Consider the following 21,121-nt stretch of genomic DNA (forward strand, 5'->3'; position numbering starts at 1 on the left):
TTAAAAAGGATGTAAGACAAGGATGTAGCCTGTTCAATTTGTACATCGAGGAAGCAATGATGGAAATAAAAGAAACGTTCAGGAGTGGAATTAAAATTCAAGGTGAAAGCTTATCAATGATACGATTCGCTGATGACATTGCTATCCTGAGTGAAAGTGAAGAATAATTATAGGATCTGCAGAACGGAATGAATAGTCTAATTCGTACAGAGTATTGAGTGAGAGTAAATCGAAGAAAGACGAAGGTAATGAGAAGTAGTAGAAATGAGAACACCGAGATACTTAACACCAGATCGCGGGTGAAGTTAAGGAATTCTGCTAACTAGGCAGCAAAATAACCAGTGACGGACGGGCAAAGGAGGACATCAAGAGAAGACTGGCAATGGGAAATGGGCTTTCCTGGCTAAGAGAAGTCTAAAAGTGTCAAACATGGGCCTTAATTTGAGGAAGAAGTTTCTGAGAATGTACGTCTGGAGTACAGCATTGTATGATAGTGAAACATGGACTGTGGGAAAGCCGAACAGAAGAGAATCGAAGAATTTGAAATGTGATGTTACAGACGAATGTTGAAAATTAGGTGGACTGATAAGGTAAGGAATGAGGAGGTATTGCACAGAATCGGAGAGGAAAGGAATATGAGGAAAACACTGATAAGGAGAAGGGACAGGATGATAGGACATCTGTTAAGACATCAGGGAAAGACTTCCACGGTACTGGAGGGAGTTGTAGGGGGCAAAACCTGTAGAGGAAGACAGAGATTGGAATACATCCAGCAAATAATTTAGAACGTAGGTTGCAAGTGCTACTCTGACATTAAGAGATTAGCACAGGAGAGGAATTCGTGGCGGGCGCATCAAACCAGTCAAAAGCTAATGAAAAAAAATAAATAAAAAAGTAGGCAAAGGCCTTTAGGTCCTGTGGCTTCTTCAGTTCACATATTGTACCCTCTAGTGATACCCTTCTTCGACCAATAATTGCAAAATCATCAGGAAATGCGCATATCTGAGCCAACTATATGCCTATGATGCCTGTTTCAAGAGTCAGATTGAAAAGCATTGTAAAGAGTCCGTCGTTTTGTCTGACTCCTTTACTAATGCTAAACCACTTGCTCACTTCTCCATCCACTCGCGATGCAGCGTCGGAACCAGCGAAAGTTGTTTGAATAAGTGAGACATACTGCGATGGTATACCAACCATGCCGGCCTGTGTGGCCGAGCGGTTCTAGGCGCTACAGTCTGGAACCGCGCGACCGCTACGGTCGCAGGTTCGAATCCTGCCTCGGGCATGGATGTGTGTGATGTCCTTAGGTTAGTTAGGTTTAAGTAATTCTAAGTTCTAGGAGACTGATGACCTCAGCAGTTAAGTCCCATAGTGCTCAGAGCCATTTATACCAAGCAGTAACAAATAATTTAGCATTTGTGCTATATCGAGACTATCAAAGGCCCGCTTGAAGTCTACGAAGAGGTTATGAAGCTAGTGAACTTCAAACGCCGATTCAATAAATTTTATCAATAATGTTCCGCGATCACCTTCCCTCCTGAGATTCCCATTTGAGTTCCCGAAACAACTCTGTAACACTTGTGTGTTGTTCGAGCCTATGAGAAACGTCTGCAGCTCGTGGTCTGGGTGCTAAATGTGTGCTCCTGCTAAAGACTGAATATGATTCCTCATTCTTTGAATGCTGTAATTTATGACTGCAATTATCTGTCACCTTATTTATGTCATTTCATTCTAGCCATTTTTGTTACTGTTTTTGTGGAATTAAAAAAAAGTGACTAGCATTGCTGCCTCAGGATTATTAGGTCCCGGGTTCGATTCCCGGTCGGGTTGGGGATTTTATTTGCCCGGGGACCAAACAACATCAACCTCATCAGTTACCAAAAACAAATCTAGCAGCCCGCCTATGAATTGCTTCGATGTGTTCCTTCAGTCCGACCTGGTACAGATCTCAAACACTCGAGCAATACTCAAGAATAGGTCGCACCAGTGGTCTTCTTTATAGGTGAACCACTCTTCCCTAACATTCTTCCAATAAACCGATCATTCGTCTTCCCTACCACAATCCGAACGTGCTCGTTCCGGTTTACATGGCTGCGCAATGTTACGCTCAGAGATTTTAATGACTTGACTGTGTCAAGCAGGATACTAGCAATACTGTATCCGAACATTACGGGTTTGTTTTTCTACTCATTCGCATTAACTTACATTTTTCTGCATTCAGAGCTAGCTGCCATTCATCACACCAACAAGACATTTTATCCAAGCCGTCTTCTATCATCCTACAGTCGGTCATCTTCGACACCATCCGATACACCACAGCGTCATCAGCGAGCAACCGCAGACTGCCGCCCACTGTGTACGACAGATCATCTACATATTTAGAAAATAATAGCCGTCCTGTCACACTTCCCTGGGATACCCATGTCAGATGAACCCTGGGTCTTATGACTTATCTGGGAACCTATTCCTATACTTCCATTAACAGTCTGCAGTGCAGAACCGTGTCAAACGCTTTTCGGAAATCTAGAAATATGGACTCCGCCTGTTGCGCTTCATCCATAGTTCGCAGGATATCACGCGAGAAAAGGACGGCCTCAGTTTCATCTCTGCATCACTGAAACACATCCATTTGACCCTATCCTTTGTCTCCCTCTCACAATTATTACCCCCGCAATGTCCTACATTAACAAAACTAACAATCCGCAATTACACTAAAGCGACAAAGAAACTGGTATAGACATGCGTATTCAAATACAGAGGTATGTAAACAAGCAGAATACGACGCTGCGGTCGGCAACGCCTACATAAGACAACAAGTGTCTGGCGCAGTTCTTAGAGAGGTTACTGCTGTTACACTGGCAGGTTATCAAGATTTAAATGAGTTTCAACGTGGTGGTACAGTCGGCACTCGAGCGATGGGACACAGCATCTCCGAGGTAGCGATGATGTGGGGATTTTCCCGTACGACCACTTCACAAACGTACCGTGAATATCAGGAATCCGGTAAAACATAAAATCTCCGACATCGCTGAGGCCGGAAAAAGATCCTGCAAGAACGGGGCCAACGACGACAGAGGAGAATCAAGCGTCATAGAAGTGCAACCCTTCCGCAAATTGCTGCAGATTTCAGTCCTAAGTCATCAACAAGTGTCAGCATGTGAACCATTCAACGAAACATCATCCATATGGGCTTTCGGAGACGAACGCCCACTCGTGTACCCTTGATGATTGTACGACACGAAGCTTCACGCCTCGCCTGTGCCCATCGACACCGATGACTGGAAACATGTTGTCTGGTCGGACGTGTCTCGTTTCAAATTTCATCGAGCGGATGGATGTATACGGGTATGGAGACAACTTCTTGAATCCACGGACCCTGCATGTCAGCAAGGGGCCTGTTCAAGCTGATGGAGGCTCTGTAATGGATTGGGGCGTGTGCAGTTGCAGTGATATGAGACTCCTGATATGTCAAGATACGACTCTGACAGGTGAGACGTACGTAAGCATCCTGTTTGATCACCTGCATCCATTGATGTGCACTGTGAATTCCGACGGACTTGGGCAATTCCGGCAGAACAATGTGACACCCCACACGTCCAGAATTGCTACAGAGTGGCCCCAGGAACACTCTTCTGAGTTTAAACACTTCCACTGGCCACCAAACTCCCCAGACATGAACATTATTCAGGATGTCTGGGATGACTTGCAACGCGTTGTTCAGAACAGGTCTCCACTCCCTCGAACTCTTACGGATTTATGGATATCCCTGCAGGATTCATGGTGTCAGTTTCCTCCATCACTACCTCAGACATTAGTCGAGTCCATGGCACGTCGTGTTACGGTGATTCTGCGTGCTCGCGGTGACCCTACACGATATTAGGCAGGTGTACCAGTTTCTTCGGCTCTTCACTGCGTTCAAGGACGTATTACGATAGCTGTTTTAGCTGTTTGTATAGTTTTACTGTAACAATCTTGATGTGGTATCAGCTTAGAAGGAAAATGTGGTATGGTTTAACTAATCTGTTTTGGCTTACATCCAGTGACGATGGTGTGTGATCGAAATCGGTGGATTATACACATAGGTTGACTAAGATATCTGGTGGTTAACATGCATTTTCTAATGTTATAAAGTGTATTTTTTGGCATTTCAAATTCTCAACAACTAAAAGTTTTGAATTTTTCACCCTAGTTATTACTTCCTCACCACGAGTTATTATCTTCGGAGTTGTAAATCCAGATGTGCAAAACTTAATACGTTATCTGTTTTCGAAATGGGTATTTATTAAAATTCTGTTCACACCTGAGACGAACGTGTAATTCGTAAATAAAGCCAATCTGACCAAGAGCAGAACACTAATTGAAGTGCAAATAAGAGAACAAGAAAGTCCAGGTACAATGTATGGTCAAAATCCAATAAGGAGAAGAGAGTGATTGATAGCAGCTCATGCAACAGGCTGTACTACACTGAATCACGGCTGCCCACAGTTCTTTTAGTGAAATGTGTAGCACATGAAATGTCTAGCACAGCCCTCATTGCGATCGTCCACTGCGACGTGTAGTGCCTCTGAGTAGCTGTCAGTATCAGCCGTTGGCGAGGATATAAAGGAGACCATTAGCACAAAACTAGTCAATAAAACATTTCAGAGCATCATTTACCACATCTGCCATTGCTGTATGTATTAGTGTCTCCTTCAAAAAGAACTAATTCTGCTAGATGTATATTAGACATGTATATAGACATGTTAATATAAGTACTTTCAGTGGTAGGACAGAAATAAACCCATCGCTCCCTGATTGAGGAGCATTCCAACCAGCTCAAGATTCCGTCTCGCCAATTGGACACAATTTGGCACGACATCCTTCGGAAGGACATCCAGCAACTCTGTTAATTAATGTGAAACGTAATAATTGCCTGCATGAGGACCAGGGGTGGACCAATGCATTGTTGTTCAATCTGTGAACCTGTTTCCCTTGAACGTATCACCATTTCCTTTTCTAAAATTGTAATCACTTGTTTGTCTATACACGCACGTCACGTCTACCGATTTACGAGGTGCATTCAAGTTCTAAGGCCTCCGATTTTTTTTCTAATTAACTACTCACCCGAAATCGATGAAACTGGCGTTGCTTCTCGACGTAATCGCCCTGCAGACGTACACATTTTTCACAACGCTGACGCCATGATTCCATGGCAGCGGCGAAGGCTTCTTTAGGAGTCTGTTTTGACCACTGGAAAATCGCTGAGGCAATAGCAGCACGGCTGGTGCATGTGCGGCCACGGAGAGTGTCTTTCATTGTTGGAAAAAGCCAAAAGTCACTAGGAGCCAGGTCAGGTGAGTAGGGAGCATGAGGAATCACTTCAAAGTTGTTATCACGAAGAAACTGTTGCGTAACGTTAGCTCGATGTGTGGGTGCGTTGTCTTGGTGAAACAGCACACGCGCAGCCCTTCCCGGACGTTTTTGTTGCATTGCAGGAAGGAATTTGTTCTTCAAAACATTTTCGTAGGATGCACCTGTTACCGTAGTGCCCTTTGGAACGCAAAGGGTAAGGATTACGGCCTCGCTGTCCCAGAACATGGACACCATCGCTACAGTCTAAAACCGCGCGGCCGCTACGGTCGCAGGTTCGAATCCTGCCTCGGGCATGGATGTGTGTGATGTCCTTAGGTTAGTTAGGTTTAAGCAGTTCTAAGTTCTAGGGGACAGATGACCTTAGAAGTTAAGTCCCATAGTGCTCAGAGCCATTTGAACCATTTGACACCACCATTTTTTCAGCACTGGCGGTTACCCGAAATTTTTTTGGTGGCGGTGAATCTGTGTGCTTCCATTGAGCTGACTGGCGCTTTGTTTCTGGATTGAAAAATGGCATCCACGTCTCATCCATTGTCACAACCGACGAAAAGAAAGTCCCATTCGTGCTGTCGTTGCGCGTCAACATTGCTCGGCAGCATGCCACACGGGCAACCGTGTGGTCGTCCGTCAGCATTCGTGGCACCCACCTGGATGACACTTTTCGCATTTTCAGGTCGTCATGCAGGATTATGTGCACAGAACCCACAGAAATGCCAACTCTGGAGGCGATCTGTTCAACAGTCATTTGGCGATCCACCAAAACAATTCTCTCCACTTTCTCGATCATGTCGTCAGACCGGCTTGTGCGAGCCCGAGGTTGTTTCGGTTTGTTGTCACACGATGTTCTGCCTTCATTAAACTGTCGCACCCACGAACGCACTTTCGACACATCCATAACTTCATCACCACATGTTTCCTTCGACTGTCGATGAATTTCAATTGGTTTCACACCACGCAAATTCAGAAAACGAATGATTGCACACTGCTGAAGTACGAAAATCGTCGCCAATTTAAGTATTTAAAACAGTTCTCATTCTCGCCGCTGGCGGTAAAATTCCATCTGCCGTACGGTGCTGCCATCTCTGGGACGTATTGACAATGAACGCGGCCTCATTTTAAAACAATGCGCATGTTTCTATCTCTTTCCAGTCCGGAGAAAAAAAATCGGAGGCTTTAGAACTTGAATGCACCTCGTACGTCCCATTTGACTAAGCTCTTCTTGGTGCGTCGCTGTTTATGTCTTATAGCGTGCGTAAAAAAGTGGCCGGTTTCTGTGTTTCTTAAAATAATATAGTCCACAGCCACGGTGCTCGACAACCAGTACAATGGATAAATGATCCTTGTGCAGATCACAAAATATTCGTATATGAATTGCCGAGTAGCGTGCTATAGGGGTGCCATCTTGGAGACGTGTGGAGTTTGAGTCTTATAACAGCCGCTGGAGGAACTGAGGAGAGAACCAAGTCAGAGGGCAGTCTTCATTACGGCGGCTGAATTCGACGGGCCGCGAAACCCCGTCGTAATTCGGTATTTCAGGCCGACTTCCTGTGACGCCCCCGCGGAGCTTCCCACCCCACGTAATCCAATTAAACTCCGGCGACGAGGCGTAAGGCGGCGGTAGCGGTTCTCCACTTCTGTCTCCATCACAGACTCCCGGGTCTCGCTGGAGCCACTAAATAGCGACGCACCAGGGTAAAATTGTACCGGCGGTTACAGGCACTGGTGGTGTGATTAGTTGTAGAACGACTGGTTATTATTATAATTATTATTACATGCGTTACAGGCCTTTACCAGACCGCGCGAAGCATTTATGACTACTTGTTCTTCCTGTTCTTCCAGTACTCTTTCATTCGTTCGCTAAAGGCCCTCTTCCTTTCTTCGGTCCACTTTGGTCTTTGGGCTTTAGGTGTTGTCTTCTCTATTAGTTCACACTTGTGTATTTTTTGTCTACCGACGCTTTTGTCTGCGATGTCCGCTGAATCTGCCTGTGCTTTTTCCAAAACAATTTTAACTTGTGCCATCCAAGGTGTAGTTGTTTCGAGCCTCTGAGTGTATCTGAGTATTCTGTTGGTGAGTCTGGTCTGTGAGAGTCTGCTGATGTGACCATGAAATTTTAGTCGCCTTTTTCTGATGACTGCTTCTCTGAAGTGTCTCTGTAGTGAATCCTGTACCCTTCGTCTGTGAGTTTTGGTCCAATAATTTTCCTGATAATTTTTCTTTCGTCTGTGAGGATCTTCGCTAGGTCGCCGTTGGTGTGTAGCGTCTGTGTCTCGCAGGCTAATAGCACCTCAGATCTGATTACCGTATTGTAGTGTCGAGTTTTGATGGAGGTAGACAAACATTTTTTGCTGTAGATACCCTGTGTTTTATATAAGGCTCTCTTCATCTTCAGTAACCTGATGTTTTGCATGATTTTCTCCTTTCCTGTCGGTTCGAGCACTTCCCCTAGGTACTTAAAATTGTTACTCTGTTGATCTTACCATATTTTGGGTTTGTATTCAGTACGACGAACTTCGTGCAGAAGAGATCTGTAGCTCTACTTTTCCTGCGCACTCTTTGGGTACTTCTACCTGCAAACTGCTGTGGTTTAGTTGTCTGTGAGTAGAGCCACGTCGTCCGCGGAGGTAAACAGCCAACTTCCCGTTCATCCTTGGGTCGTCCTAGTCGCACTGGCTTCCAATATCCTTGTAATTTCAGCTCTTTCTCCTATTCCTTAATGACTTTGTCCAACACTGGGTTGAAGCGGAGTGGTGAGAGCCCATCACCTTGATGCCCGCCTATTCAGAATGGTTCAAATGGCTCTGAGCACTACGGGGCTTAACTTCTGAGGTCATCAGTTACGTAGACTTAGAACTACTTAAACCTAATTAACCTAAGGACATCACACACATTCATGCCCGATGCAGGACTGGAACCTGCGACCGTAGCAGCAGCGCGGTTCCGGACTGAAGCGCCTAGAACCGCTCGGTCACAGCAGCCGCCAACGCACTCCTGTCCTGATCTCAAAGGGCAGAGATTTCCCCCTAAATTTCAGTTTTGACGTCGTGTTTGTCAGTGTCTGATCAGCCGCAGTGTTTTGTTGTCCAAACCTTGTTCGTATAGGATGGTGAACAATGACTGATGGTCAACGGAGTCATACGCTTTCTTAAAATCAACGAAAGTGCATATGACTGGCGTATTTATGAGGGCTTTGATCTTCAGCGCAGTTTTCAAATTGAAAATTTGTTCTGCACAGGGGCGACCAGGTTGGAAGCCCGCCTGGTACTCACCGATCTTGTGTTCCAGCTGCTCCTGTGTCCTTTTGAGTAGGCACGCTGAAAGCATCTTGTGTGTGGCTTGTAGTAGGGAAATGCCCCTGTAATTGTTTACGTCCGTGAATTCGCCTTTTTATGTAATGTATGAATCAGTGCGCATTTCCAGTCATGTGGCAGATTTTCTGACGTCCAGCTGTCTGTGATAAGTGTGAGTTCTCTAAGTCAGTTTGATCCGAGGTTTTTGCATTTCGGCCACTGTACCATCTTCACCACATCTGTGTTTCTGAGATTGAGGATATGTCTGTGTACCTCCTCTTGCGTTGGGGATAGTGAGTCTGTGTGCTTCCGTCTGTCCTCCTCTAAGAATCTCTCTGTGGGTTCTGGGCAATTCAGAAGTTGTGAGAAATACTGTGCCAGCATCTTGCAGTTATACTTATTTGTCAGTGCCACTTTTCCATCACTTTTCCTTAAGCAGAGGTTCTGTGTTGTGTATCCTCTGACTTACCTTGCAAACCTTCTGTAGAAATCTCTTGTGTTGGAGTTACGGAAGTTGTCCTCTATGGAGTCCAACTGTTCTTTCATTAATTTTTTTCTTGGTTTGTCTGATAATTTTTGCGGTTGTTTTCGTATTTCGTTGGAAGCCTGTAAGTTCTCTGGGGATTTTTTGCTGTTGTACTTCTGATATGCACCTTTCCAAGTGATGAGGATTATTATTATTATTATTATTCTTTCTTTCTTTTCTCAGACGTTATGTCTCGTCAAAAATGGAAAGTGACGCGGACCTTTATCAAGCGTGACTTCTTTTTAACTGTACGGTATATGTTACATTGCATTTAGGAACTTTCGGGTGATTGAACATGTATCAATAATTACGGATTTCTGTAGTTGTATATATAAGTTTGGATGTAGCTGTATTGCATTGATGTACTGGTGGATATTGTGTAGTATGACTCCTGTAGTTGATAGTATAATTGGTATAATGTCAACTTTATCCTGATGCCACATGTCCTTGACTTCCTCAGCCAGTTGGATGTATTTTTCAATTTTTTCTCCTGTTTTCTTTTGTATATTTGTTGTATTGGGTATGGATATTTCGATTAGTTGTGTTAATTTCTTCCTTTTATTGGTGAGTATGATGTCAGGTTTGTTATGTGGTGTTGTTTTATCTGTTATAATGGTTCTGTTCCAGTATAATTTGTATTTATCATTCTCCAGTACATTTTGTGGTGCATACTTGTATGTGGGAACGTGTTGTTTTATAAGTTTATATTGTAAGGCAAGCTGTTGATGTATTATTTTTGCTACATTGTCATGTCTTCTGGGGTATTCTGTATTTGCTAGTATTGTACATCCGCTTGTGATGTGATCTACTGTTTCCATTTGTTGTTTGCAAAGTCTGCATTTATCTGTTGTGGTATTGGGATCTTTAATAATATTCTTGCTGTAATATCTGGTGTTTATTGTTTGATCCTGTATTGCAATTATGAATCCTTCCGTCTCACTGTATATATTGTCTTTTATTAGCCATGTGTTGGATGCGTCTTTATTATTATTATTATTATTATTATTATTATTGGGTTCTCAGCCCACGTGACGAAAGACTGTTTGTGCGCTATGAATATCAAATATTAAAAAGTGTAGTTTATTATATGTAAAGCTCGCAAGCAGCAATGCTTTAACAAATAACCTTTTGTTTATAGTATCGGTGTAACGTAAATGAAGAAGAACACAGATAATGTGGCCGCCATTGTATCACAGTCTGATATTTAATGTAAGTCTGTCTGTAAGTTATCAGAGTATATGTCCAATAGTGTTGTTTATTGAAGTAGTGAGCACCTCTCATAATAGCCGGAAGTAATTGTAATTAATGACTCTATTTCAGAACTTCGTGTTGCGGGGAGCTCTCTTTCCCTAGCAGCATTTGGTCGGCCATTACGCTGACGATATTTTTAGTGAGAAATTCATTCTGTAATATTAAAAGTAAATGCAGGAGACTTCGCTATTTTGATCTTTTAATAGTTTCAAAGCAAGTAAATTAAAGACAAATTCCATTCATTAATGCTTTCGTACAGAATGAGTTCAGTATGTGTAAGATTGGCCGCTTAACGGCAGATGAGATTCTCCTCAGTTTTTGCCTTGCAGATAGCGAATAGTAGATACAGAAAAATATTCCGTTTAATAAGCATAAAAATATCTCGGTTTCTCTGTGGAAGTTGATACATAAATGACCAGTAGTCCCTGAGAACCAAATTAATCATTACAGTTTGCGTAAAAGCACGCATATTTTCTCTCCATAACAGAAGCGCTCACGCGAACTATGTATTAGAAGGCGGTGAGTCGCGCGCTGTGTATAAAATATTTCGTGCGTACTTCGGAATAGCCGATGTCCGTACGTACGTTATCGTGGTATTGGGTTATTTCAGAGTCTCATGCTAGCCCACAATATTTAACAGAGTAAATAATATTGCAGTACAGAGTAAATAATATTGCAGAATTCAGTATTTATTTTTTTGATTAATCACTGCATATACAGTATTTAACAAAACTCCCACTCCCGAGTACCGCGATGTTCACTGACAAGAGGGCCACGCACAATCGTCATCGCCTATTAGATCCAGATATATGTTAGATGCGGCGGTTGCCCGAAGCCCGAAATGAAAGTGACAGAATTGGCAGCTCCAGATAGCCAAGCGTTTAGGAAAAAAAAAAAAGAAGGCATTTTTGGAGCGGGTCGGGCGAGGCATCTGCCATTACGTTTGCGTGGTTTCCAGGCACCGTTTGGCGCAAGAGTGCAGAACCGTACTCCGAGGACCCTGGTGTCGTGTCCCTATGACGAAATTTTTTACTTTCAATTTTTACGTTACTAACACTGCAATACGCTACAAGGGGCGTTCAACAAATAATGGCAACACTTTTTTTCTGAAAGTATGTTGGTTTAGAGGCGCCATGTAAGTCCGCTGGGCAGAACCGGTAATTAGGATTGTGGAAAGGGCCAAATAGGTTGGGGTCAGTTTCATCTTCTAATTATAATTTATTGTAATCATGCCCATTATAATTATCCGGGCTGTTATGCCGTGGTCGGTTGATGAATTCTGTGGTGATTCCCAACGTTTCGTCTCCGACTGCGGGAGACATCTTCAAGGGGGTCCGTAGCTCGATGGAAGGTCCAACACACCCACTGGCTCGCTACTGACTGCCGCTAAATTCCGTGTCCGCGCGCTCCCGCGCCGCGGCGTGACGTCACGTGTTTTGAAAACGTCAGTGCAATTGGCCGCTGTCCGTCGCCGTCGCCATCACCCAGTAGTGAACGGGTGGTACACATCTTTCGTAATATCCGCTTGTGGCCGCTAGTACTTGCGTCTCCTCGAAACGAATATTGTGGTTCCCTGGCTGGAAAGCATGCTCCGCAACAGCTGATCGTTCCGTTTCTGCTCATCTACAATTTCCCATGTGCTCTTCCAAACGTTTAGAAACAGTTATTTTGGTGGTACCCACATAAACATCACCACAGCTGCATGGGATCCTATACACTCCAGCTTTTTCTAATGGTTTGCGAGCGTCCTTGGCAGGCTTAAGGTATTCCTGTATCTTCCTGGTGGGCTTGTAAATTACGGTAATATTCCGCTTCGTCAAGATCCTCCCTATTCTTTCCGTTACATTTTTAACAAACGGCAGGAAAACCTTAGATTTTGCAGTAGCCTGTACGTCAGTATGATTTCTGCGTGGCTGCCTCAACGCACGTTTTATTTCGGCGGACGAATATCCGTTCTTCATTAGTGCATTGTGGAGATGTTCCATCTCAGCGTCGAGCAACTCAGGTTCACAAATATTTCTAGCTCTGCCCGCTAACGTCTTGATAACACCCCGCTTCTGTTGTGGGTGGTGGTTCGAATCCCGGTGCAAATAATGGTCCGTGTGCGTGGGTTTGCGGTACACTGAGTGGCCCGAACTACCATTTTCGTTTCTAAAAACAAGCACATCGAGGAAATGTAATTTGCCGTCTACCTCCTCCTCCATTGTAAACTGAATTCTCGAGTTTATACTGTTCAGATGTTCGTGGAACCGGCTTAGTTCCTCCCTACCATGTCTCCACAGCACAAACGTGTCATCCACGTATCGGAACCATACATTTGGTTTTTTTCTGGCAGTACCTAAGGCCTGTTCTTCGAATTTCTCCATAAAGAAGTTTGCAATTACGGGACTTAGGGGGCTTCCCATAGCCACGCCATTCGTTTGCTCATAAAACTGTTCATTCCACTTGGTCGTCAAACAACACGTAAACAGTTCTAAAATATCGGCAGGAAATATTCGATCCAGCTGTTCCAATACATCATTAAGTGGAACCATGGAAAAGAACACATCTTCACAACAGCCATGTACAAGGGCTTTTTTTCTCAATGTCCCATCCGTCGCGAAATGGGAACCACAGTGAAAATGAAAAATGTTCTACTGTCAACCTCAAACTACGCCACCCAGCTACTTCTCTGCATACGAGAGGTGGTCAATTAATTAATACAACACTCTTTTTTCTCAGCCCATTTCGTTTAAAAGATTGTAGCCTTCAAAACGGTGTTTGTAACGGAGGTGCGTTCCAAGCAGACAACTGTCATTGAGTTCCTTCTGGCGGAAAACCAGAGCATCGCAAATGTTCATAGTCGCTTGCAGAATGTCTACGGAGACCGAGCAGTGAACAAAAAGCACGGTGTGTTATTGAGCGAGGCATCAATCATCATCGCTACAAAGTCGCGCAAACCTGTTCGACCTCCCGATTTCCGGGCAGCTACATACACCTGCAACGGTGGAATGTGTCGACACTCTCATTCAAGGTGCTCGAAGAATCACAACCAAACACTTCGCTACATAAGTGGCCCGGTACTCTGAAAGGGTTATCCTGTTTAATGTACTCCCTCATGGTATAACGATCAACTCTGAAGTGTATTGTGCTACCCTCAGATCATTGATAAAACGACTTCAATGTGCTCGTCGCCACAAAAATGCAACTTCTCCTTCTCCATGACAACGCAAGGCATCACACAAGTCGGTGCGCACGAAAACTGTTCACAGAACTTCATTGGACTGTTCTTCATTCTCAGATCTCGCACCTTCCAGCATCCATCTGTCTGGCCCAATGCACTTCATGTGAAGCAGTACGTGGATGATGGAGAAGTTACTGATGCAGCAAGACGTTGGCTCCGAGATCCACCCGTTTGAAAAGTCCGTTCAAAGTGCGAGAGATGACACCACCGGCGCATATAGAGGTCACGTTTAGTTAGTAGCATCTTTGGAAAGAACGCACATCAAGTTGCACCCATATTAGTCCATTTCTTTGTGTTTGGCATTCGTGTGAATCAAGGAAGTCGAGTGATTGTCCAAAAATGTACGAAGAATAATTTCGTGTAGTGATTAAACAATACATTATTAAAGCCAAAACGACTCAGGAGACTTAAGAGAGGCTTGATATAAATTACGGTGACTCTGCACCTTCGATTAGAACAGTTTATAAGTGGCTTCAAAATTTTCGGAGTGGCCATATGGGCACAAGTGATGCTGAACGCTCTGGACGCCCTGTGGAGGTTACGACTCCAGAAATCATTGATAAAACGGTGATGGATGGTAGAAGAGTTAAGGTGTGTGAGATTGCTAGTGCTGTGGGCAACTCGAATGAACGGGTACATAATATTTTGCATAAACATTTGGACATGAGAAAGCTATCCGCAAGATGGGTTCTGCGATTGCTCACGCTTGACCAAAAACGGAATCGTGTAAAGTGTTGCAAGGATGGTTTGCAGCTGTTGAGGAAGAATCCGCAGGAGTTTAAGCGTCGTTTGTCACTGTGGTTGAAACATGGATACATTACTACATTCCTGAGACCAAACAACAATCTAAACAATAGATTAGCAAGGGAGCATCTGCACCAAAAAAGGCGAAGACCAGTCCTTCGGCCGGAAAGGTTATGGCTACTGTCTTTTGGGATTCGCAAGGGATAATCCTCATCGACTATTACAGTCGCATATTATTCATCGTTATCGGACTGTTTGAAAACCGAGCTGCAAGAAAACGCCTGCGATTGGACTGCAAAAAAGTCTTTCTCCATCACGACATTGCACCAGCACACACCTCAGCAGTTGTGGTCGCAAAATTAATGGAAATGGGATTCCAACTCGTTTCACATCCTCCTTATTCTCCAGACTTGGCTCCCTCGGACTACTATTTGTTCCCCAATTTGAAGAAATGGCTGGCGGGACAAAGATTTTATCCAAACGAGGAGGTGATTGCAGCAACTAATAGCTATTTTGCAGACTTGGACATTTCCTATTATTTGGAAGGGATCAACAAATTAGAACAGCATTGGACGAAGTGTATAAGTTTAAAAGGAGACTATGTCGAAAAAGAAAAAAAAATGTTTAATCCAAACACGTAGGTAGTTTTTATTTTTGCACGGACTTTGCAAACGTCCCATCGTAGAGTGGTACCATGAGGGCAAACAGGCCATCCCAGTTCGGGGGCGTGAGGCCATCACATTGAATTGAGGTTATGCTGAAAAGTAGGGTTTTTTAGTCAAATGAACGAGGAATACTAAGGTATGTTGAAATCCTGAATGAAACAGTCTGCTTTCAGGAAAAATGTGATGTATTACTGATCGCGCCTCGTATATGTCAATACGGTATGACTATCAGAGATCCATTCTTTCACAACAAGCCCGACCTGTTGCGGGAATCCGAAACGGCGACGCTACGCTTGTGTTGTGTAAGAGGCTGGGAATTTGGGTCGCACGAGCAGTGTGCTCGGATCGCCGATGTGCTTAAGTACAGCGCTCACGTTGAGCGGGAGATCGGGGTTCGAGTTCCGCTACGGCGCAAATTTCCGCCTGTTGCCATTGGTTCGTTTCAACGCCTACATGCGGCTAATGCAATTGAAAATCTTTGAATAAATATTTGCATGTACGGCCACTGGACTGCATAAGATGTCTGTTCTTCGGGACATGTCCAAAAGAACCTATGAAGAATGCCTCTGTTGCTAGCGTTAATGCTGATTGCTGATGTAGCATGAACGAATACACTGGCTGGTACATTTTACGACAAAATGTAATTTAACTCACTATGTGATGATACGTAATTGTGTATAAATAAGATGTATCTCTGATTATATGCTATGTTTTGTTCATAGCTGGTTATATTATTCGCCGGCCGGGGTGGCCAAGCGGTTAAAGGCGCTACAGTCTGGAACCGCGTGACCGCTAAGGTCGCAGGTTCGAATCCTGCCTCGGGCATGAATGTGTGTGATGTCCTTAGGTTAGTTAGGTTTAAGTAGTTCTAAGTTCTAGCGGACTGATGACCTTAGAAGTTAAGTCCCATAGTGCTCAGAGCCTTTTTTTTTTTGGTTATATTATTCTGTGTGTCTTAGTTTAACTGCCAAAGACGAATTTTGTTATCTAACGCCGATTTTATATTGCCTAGTATTATGGTATGAAGGTTTTTATGTGAGTATGTCAGATATTGTTACATGTGGGATTTCGTTGGCATGTGTCTCAGTTAACATTACTGTGTTAGTTTAACCTTTTAATACTCTTTAAGCGTTATTTCAGTTGGTATGCAGCAATTTGATGACCGTCTGTGGACCGGAAGTGTTTGTCCAGCAATGAAATTTTATCAGTAGCTCTTGGCGGTAAATCACGACGTTCCTGACAAGCACTCCGTCTTCAGGCAACAAGTGGCCCATCGGGACCATCCGACCGCCGTGCCATCCTTAGATGAGGATGCGGATAGGAGGGGCATGTGGTCAGCACACCGCTCTCCCGGTAGTTATGATGGTTTTCTTTGACCGGAGCCGCTACTATTCGATCGAGTAGCTCCTCAATTGGCATCACGAGGCTGAGTGCTGAGTGCACCCCGAAAAATGGCAACAGCGCATGGTGGCCTGGATGGTCACCCATCCAAGTGCCGGCCACGCCCGACAGAGCTTAACTTCGGTGATCTGGCGGGAACCGGTGTATCCACTGCGGCAAGGCCGTTGCCTGTTCCTGACAGGGCGAATTGTGTTTCGCTATATCTCTGTATACGGAATCCGTGACGTGAGCACGTCTCTAAAGAATTCAGTGAAACAATCCAAATTCTCCGCGTTTAGTTCCAAGGTATCGGAGAGTTCATAAAAATATAATCAACATCTCGGATGATTACCCGAGAACTCTCAAGTGTTGGGTGTTTATTTTCATTTTCCAGAGAAGCGCAGAGGTCGGATAATAAAAACAGTTGTGGCATAAGTGTACACCACGAATATTTCAGAAAGCTGCGCCGCCCCCGGGTACGGACTAGCCAGCTTTACCTATTGACTGACCTCTGACGTCAACTAGTTCCCGAAAATATTCAGCCAGGGGTGCGGCGTCGGGATTAACACCGGGCTTCGAGGGGTGAAAATAATCCCTCTGCGGACTATATATTCGCGGGAAAAAAATGAACAAGAGTGACGTGAGGGTAGCGGCGATGCCTCCTCGCCCGGGAAAGGCTTTTGTCAGCAGGCGAGGAGGTGGCGCCAGATAAAGGCATCGAAAATAGAACCGGGAAGGGACGTGCGCGCGTTGATTCTCGACGCAGCAGAGGTGAGGCTTCAGGAGCGCAGTATAAATTTAGCACAGGCTTTAATTAAAACATCAGCACTGAATACTCGGGGACACACGCATACACACACACAGAATTTGCTTATGGCAGAGTGGCAAAGGAACGCAGCATCATCAAAATAAGGAACCTTCTCTCTCACTCTTCGTTTCCTTCATAACTACTACGCTCTCTAATTTCAAATCTGCTTCACAAGAAAAAGAGAAGCAGTATGATCTCTAATATCAAATCCGCGTCACAAGAAAAAGAGAAGCAGTATGGAAATATGAGTGACGGAGCGAGCGAGAGAGAGGGATGAGAGGAGAGGAGAGATGCCAGATAGTTCCGGAAGAAGCGAGAGCATTGCAGGAATGATTCAAGGAAACAAGACGTAAAATAAGAGCGGATCCTGCGATTCCGCAATTGAAAATAGTCTCAGAAAGCGGACTCGCTGATGAGACTCAGCTGCGTCTAATTAGGGAGGCAAGTGGACAGGGTAAACATCGGGGGTTACGTGGGTGGATCAAAGCGAAGGCTATCCACAGACGGACGCTACCTCCTGTCAATACGATACTCGCTTTATAATGCTAGAAGATGCTAAGAAAACAGCATGAAATTTTATTAAACGGACGGACCGTTACAAAGCAGATTTATTCTTATATACTAAAAGCTCCGTCCGAACAGGTCTCGGAACGCCGAACGTTACCGACCGGCCGCCAAGTCATCCTAATCCGAGAGGCATCAATACATGCGAATTTGGAGGAGCATGTAGTAAGCACATCACTTCACGGTCGTTGTAACTTTTCGTTACCAGAGCCGATATTTGTCAGTACAGTGGCTCTTCAATTCGCCTTACTAGGGCTGAGTGCACTCCGCTTGGCTACATTGCTCAGCAGACCCGGACGGTCACCCATCCAAGTGTTGGCCACGCCCAACAGCGCTTAACTGCAGTGATCTGACGGAAACCGGTGTTACCACTGAGGAAAGACCTTGACGGATTTATGCTAGTGGAAGTGTCTGATTCATTTATTTGCGTGTTATGTGGATCGTTAGGATGTGGAACGTGGCAACAGATTTCCAAAGAAGATACACTTTCTATGTACAAATACACTGCCTAACAAAAAAGGAAAGCACCTAGACATGATCCAATGTGAGTAGCACCTCGTACACGAACACGACACCGGCGGGCAAGTAAATGATTAAGAGTTTTTGTGACCAGTCCAAGATGCTACTACAGGCGGGTGTGAAAATGAATGTGCGCAACGGAAAATAATAAACGCTTGAAAGACGTGTACATTGCCGGCGATGGGTGAGGCATGACAGAATCTCTGACCAGAGAGTAGTTTATCGTTAGCTGTTGCTAGTCTGCGCTTGACCGCGCGAGTCGACAGTAGTAGCGAGTCAGTCGTCAGTCCAGCAGTATTAGTCAGTCCGGTAGTAGTTGTCTGTCGACAGTAGTAGGCAGTCGGTAGTAGTCGGGGAGTCGGCATGCGTCGGCTGTGTGCTCTGTTCGCGACTCTGGTCAGGACTCTGGAGGATGAGTATTGTTGTAGAAGGTAAAGGAGCAGCCTGCGCATATTTAATAATGTATGTTAATTGTAATTTAATTTGTTTCAAAAAAATTCCCCAATAATAATTTTTATAATATAAATCAATTCTTTTAAAGAAAAGCATTCATTTCAATTTAAAGAATTTCCAATGCATTATCATTGCATCCAAAAATAAAAAAAAAATATATGCCAGCATTGTACGAAGCTGTGTCGAAAAATGAGTAATTAAGAGCGGATATAATTGCAGTTTTATTGAGGTAAGAATTTTTGCTTTTTTTATTCAGAATACAGGGCCAAAGGCCAGCGCTGCTGTCCTCATAAAATTTATCATGTTACAGAAACTTTTTTATTATTTTTGGTGTTTAGGAATTTTTCTATTCCGAACTTGACATTAAATGAGAAAATAATTTTGTGGGAATATTAAGTGTGAATGCATTCTTTGCACAGCGACTATAAATCGGAGCCAATTTTGTTCAGAGGTTACAATCTTAGAAAAATTCATTTAATTACTATTTTTTGTGGCGAGGTTACACTTGGCTCACATTTTCATTTTTTTATTTGAGGAGGTTACGCTTGGCTCATTTACATTTTTACTGACACTATTTTTTGTGGGGAGGTTACACGCTATGATGATTTAGCCCTGTCTGACTACCCCCTGAAGCAGATCTTTGTATCTCTTAATGCTCTTTTTAACATATAAATTACAATCTAATGAATGATGAAAGCAACTAATACTACTAAATGATAAACGTTGTTGTTCAATATGTATTTATTATAGATTGAAATCAACCCTTTAAGTATATATTTCCTAACTAAAATTATTAATCAATTGCTCAACTCTGACCCTTGTTATGACTGCACGGTCTAATATTGTAAGTAGGCTGTTTATGTTTTCTTATTGGCAACGTTACGTAGCGCTCTGTATGAAAATCACTGGCTGTGCTGTGTGGAGTCTGTGGCTAGTTTGCATTGTTGTCTGCCATTGTAGTGTTTGGCAGCGGCAGCTGGATGTGAACAGCGCGTAGCGTTGCGCAGTTTTAGGTGAGCCGCCAGCAGTGGTGGATGTGGGAAATGAGATGGCGGATTTTTGAGTACAGAATGGATGTCATGAACTGCTGTATATATTATGATTATTAAGGTAAATACATTGTTTGTTCTCTATCAAAATCTTTCATTTTCTAACTATGCCTATCAGTAGTTAGTGCCTTCCATAGTTTGAATCTTTTATTTAGCTGGCAGTAGTGGCGCTCGCTGTATTGCAGTAGTTCGAGTAACCAAGATTTTTGTGAGGTAAGCGATTTGTGAAACGCATAGGTTAATGTTAGTCAGGGCCATTCTTTTGTAGGGATTTCTGAAAGTCAGATTGCGTTGCGCTAAAAATATTGTGTGTCAGTTTAAGCACAGTCATGTATAATTTTTCTAAGGGGATGTTTCAATATCACTGACGCGAAATGACTGACAGCATCTACGTACAAAACGCTAGAAGACACTGCTTTCAAAGGAGGTCTACAGTGGTATGGAACCTCAGTGGAAATAAACTAACGTGATCACAGCCGTTTAGCTTTGATAGCCCTAATAAGCCGAAGCAATTTGCGATACCACCGTACGTACTGCGTCCGATGCGTCGAAGTGAATGGTTCTCGTACTCGTCTGCGATGATGGAAGAACTCCAGCCATAGGTAAACTCTTTCAAACAGTAGAACGGAAGAAGGCTGTCCTCTGACTAATCAATACTGTCTTCTCTTCTCTGTGTTCTACAGACGACAAACGCGAACTCCCAACCACAAGGGCGGAATTCAGATGTCTCAATGCAAGTATAGGCAGAGGAAGTGCTCTCAATTACTGAACGCTGCGTACTCAACGACGATTTCCAACCCGGAGGTGAAGTCCAGAACCGTACAGGTTCGCAACAGTACAGTGCCTAACTGTTCTAACCGGAAACTCTCCTGAGAGCAAAGACAGCAAGTCCGTCTGCACCAACAAAGCTGATACTGAGCGACCGTCACACACAGGCGCTCACAACGGAAAACCTCGTCTCCCCACCGCTAGCTCCCCACCCCCGTAATTCCGAAAACGAATCATATTCACGAAATCGCGGAATATTCTCCCTGTCTACAGATTCTTCTGAACGCCGACCAACCATATTTTAGTCTTTTGTAGTCCACCGCGGAAAGTTTGCGGGAAAAACCGCTTCTTCGATCCTCTCACCTGCGTCCAAGATTTGCAGAGTTCCCGGTTATCCTTATGGTCCTGCAACAATAGCAGCCGGCCGTCACCATATTGTGCTCCACAGCTCAGGTGCCACGATGTCCTTCCAGATACTTCCTGTTTTTAAGCAGGACCAACACCTGTGCGGGCCTTGCACAAAGAACTT

The 21,121-nt window shown here is 44.0% G+C and overlaps 1 protein-coding gene and 1 pseudogene across 2 annotated transcripts in view; both read right to left on the reverse strand.

Moving 5' to 3' along the window:
• The window catches only part of LOC126106518 (syndecan-like), a 479,376-nt gene that overhangs the window by 61,399 nt on the left and 396,856 nt on the right, over positions 1-21,121 (reverse strand). The window lies entirely within an intron of this gene.
• Positions 16,504-16,621, reverse strand: LOC126106936 (5S ribosomal RNA; annotated as a pseudogene).

Source organism: Schistocerca cancellata, chromosome 10, assembly GCF_023864275.1.
Source record: "Schistocerca cancellata isolate TAMUIC-IGC-003103 chromosome 10, iqSchCanc2.1, whole genome shotgun sequence".
In the NCBI taxonomy this organism is placed as follows: domain Eukaryota; kingdom Metazoa; phylum Arthropoda; class Insecta; order Orthoptera; family Acrididae; genus Schistocerca; species Schistocerca cancellata.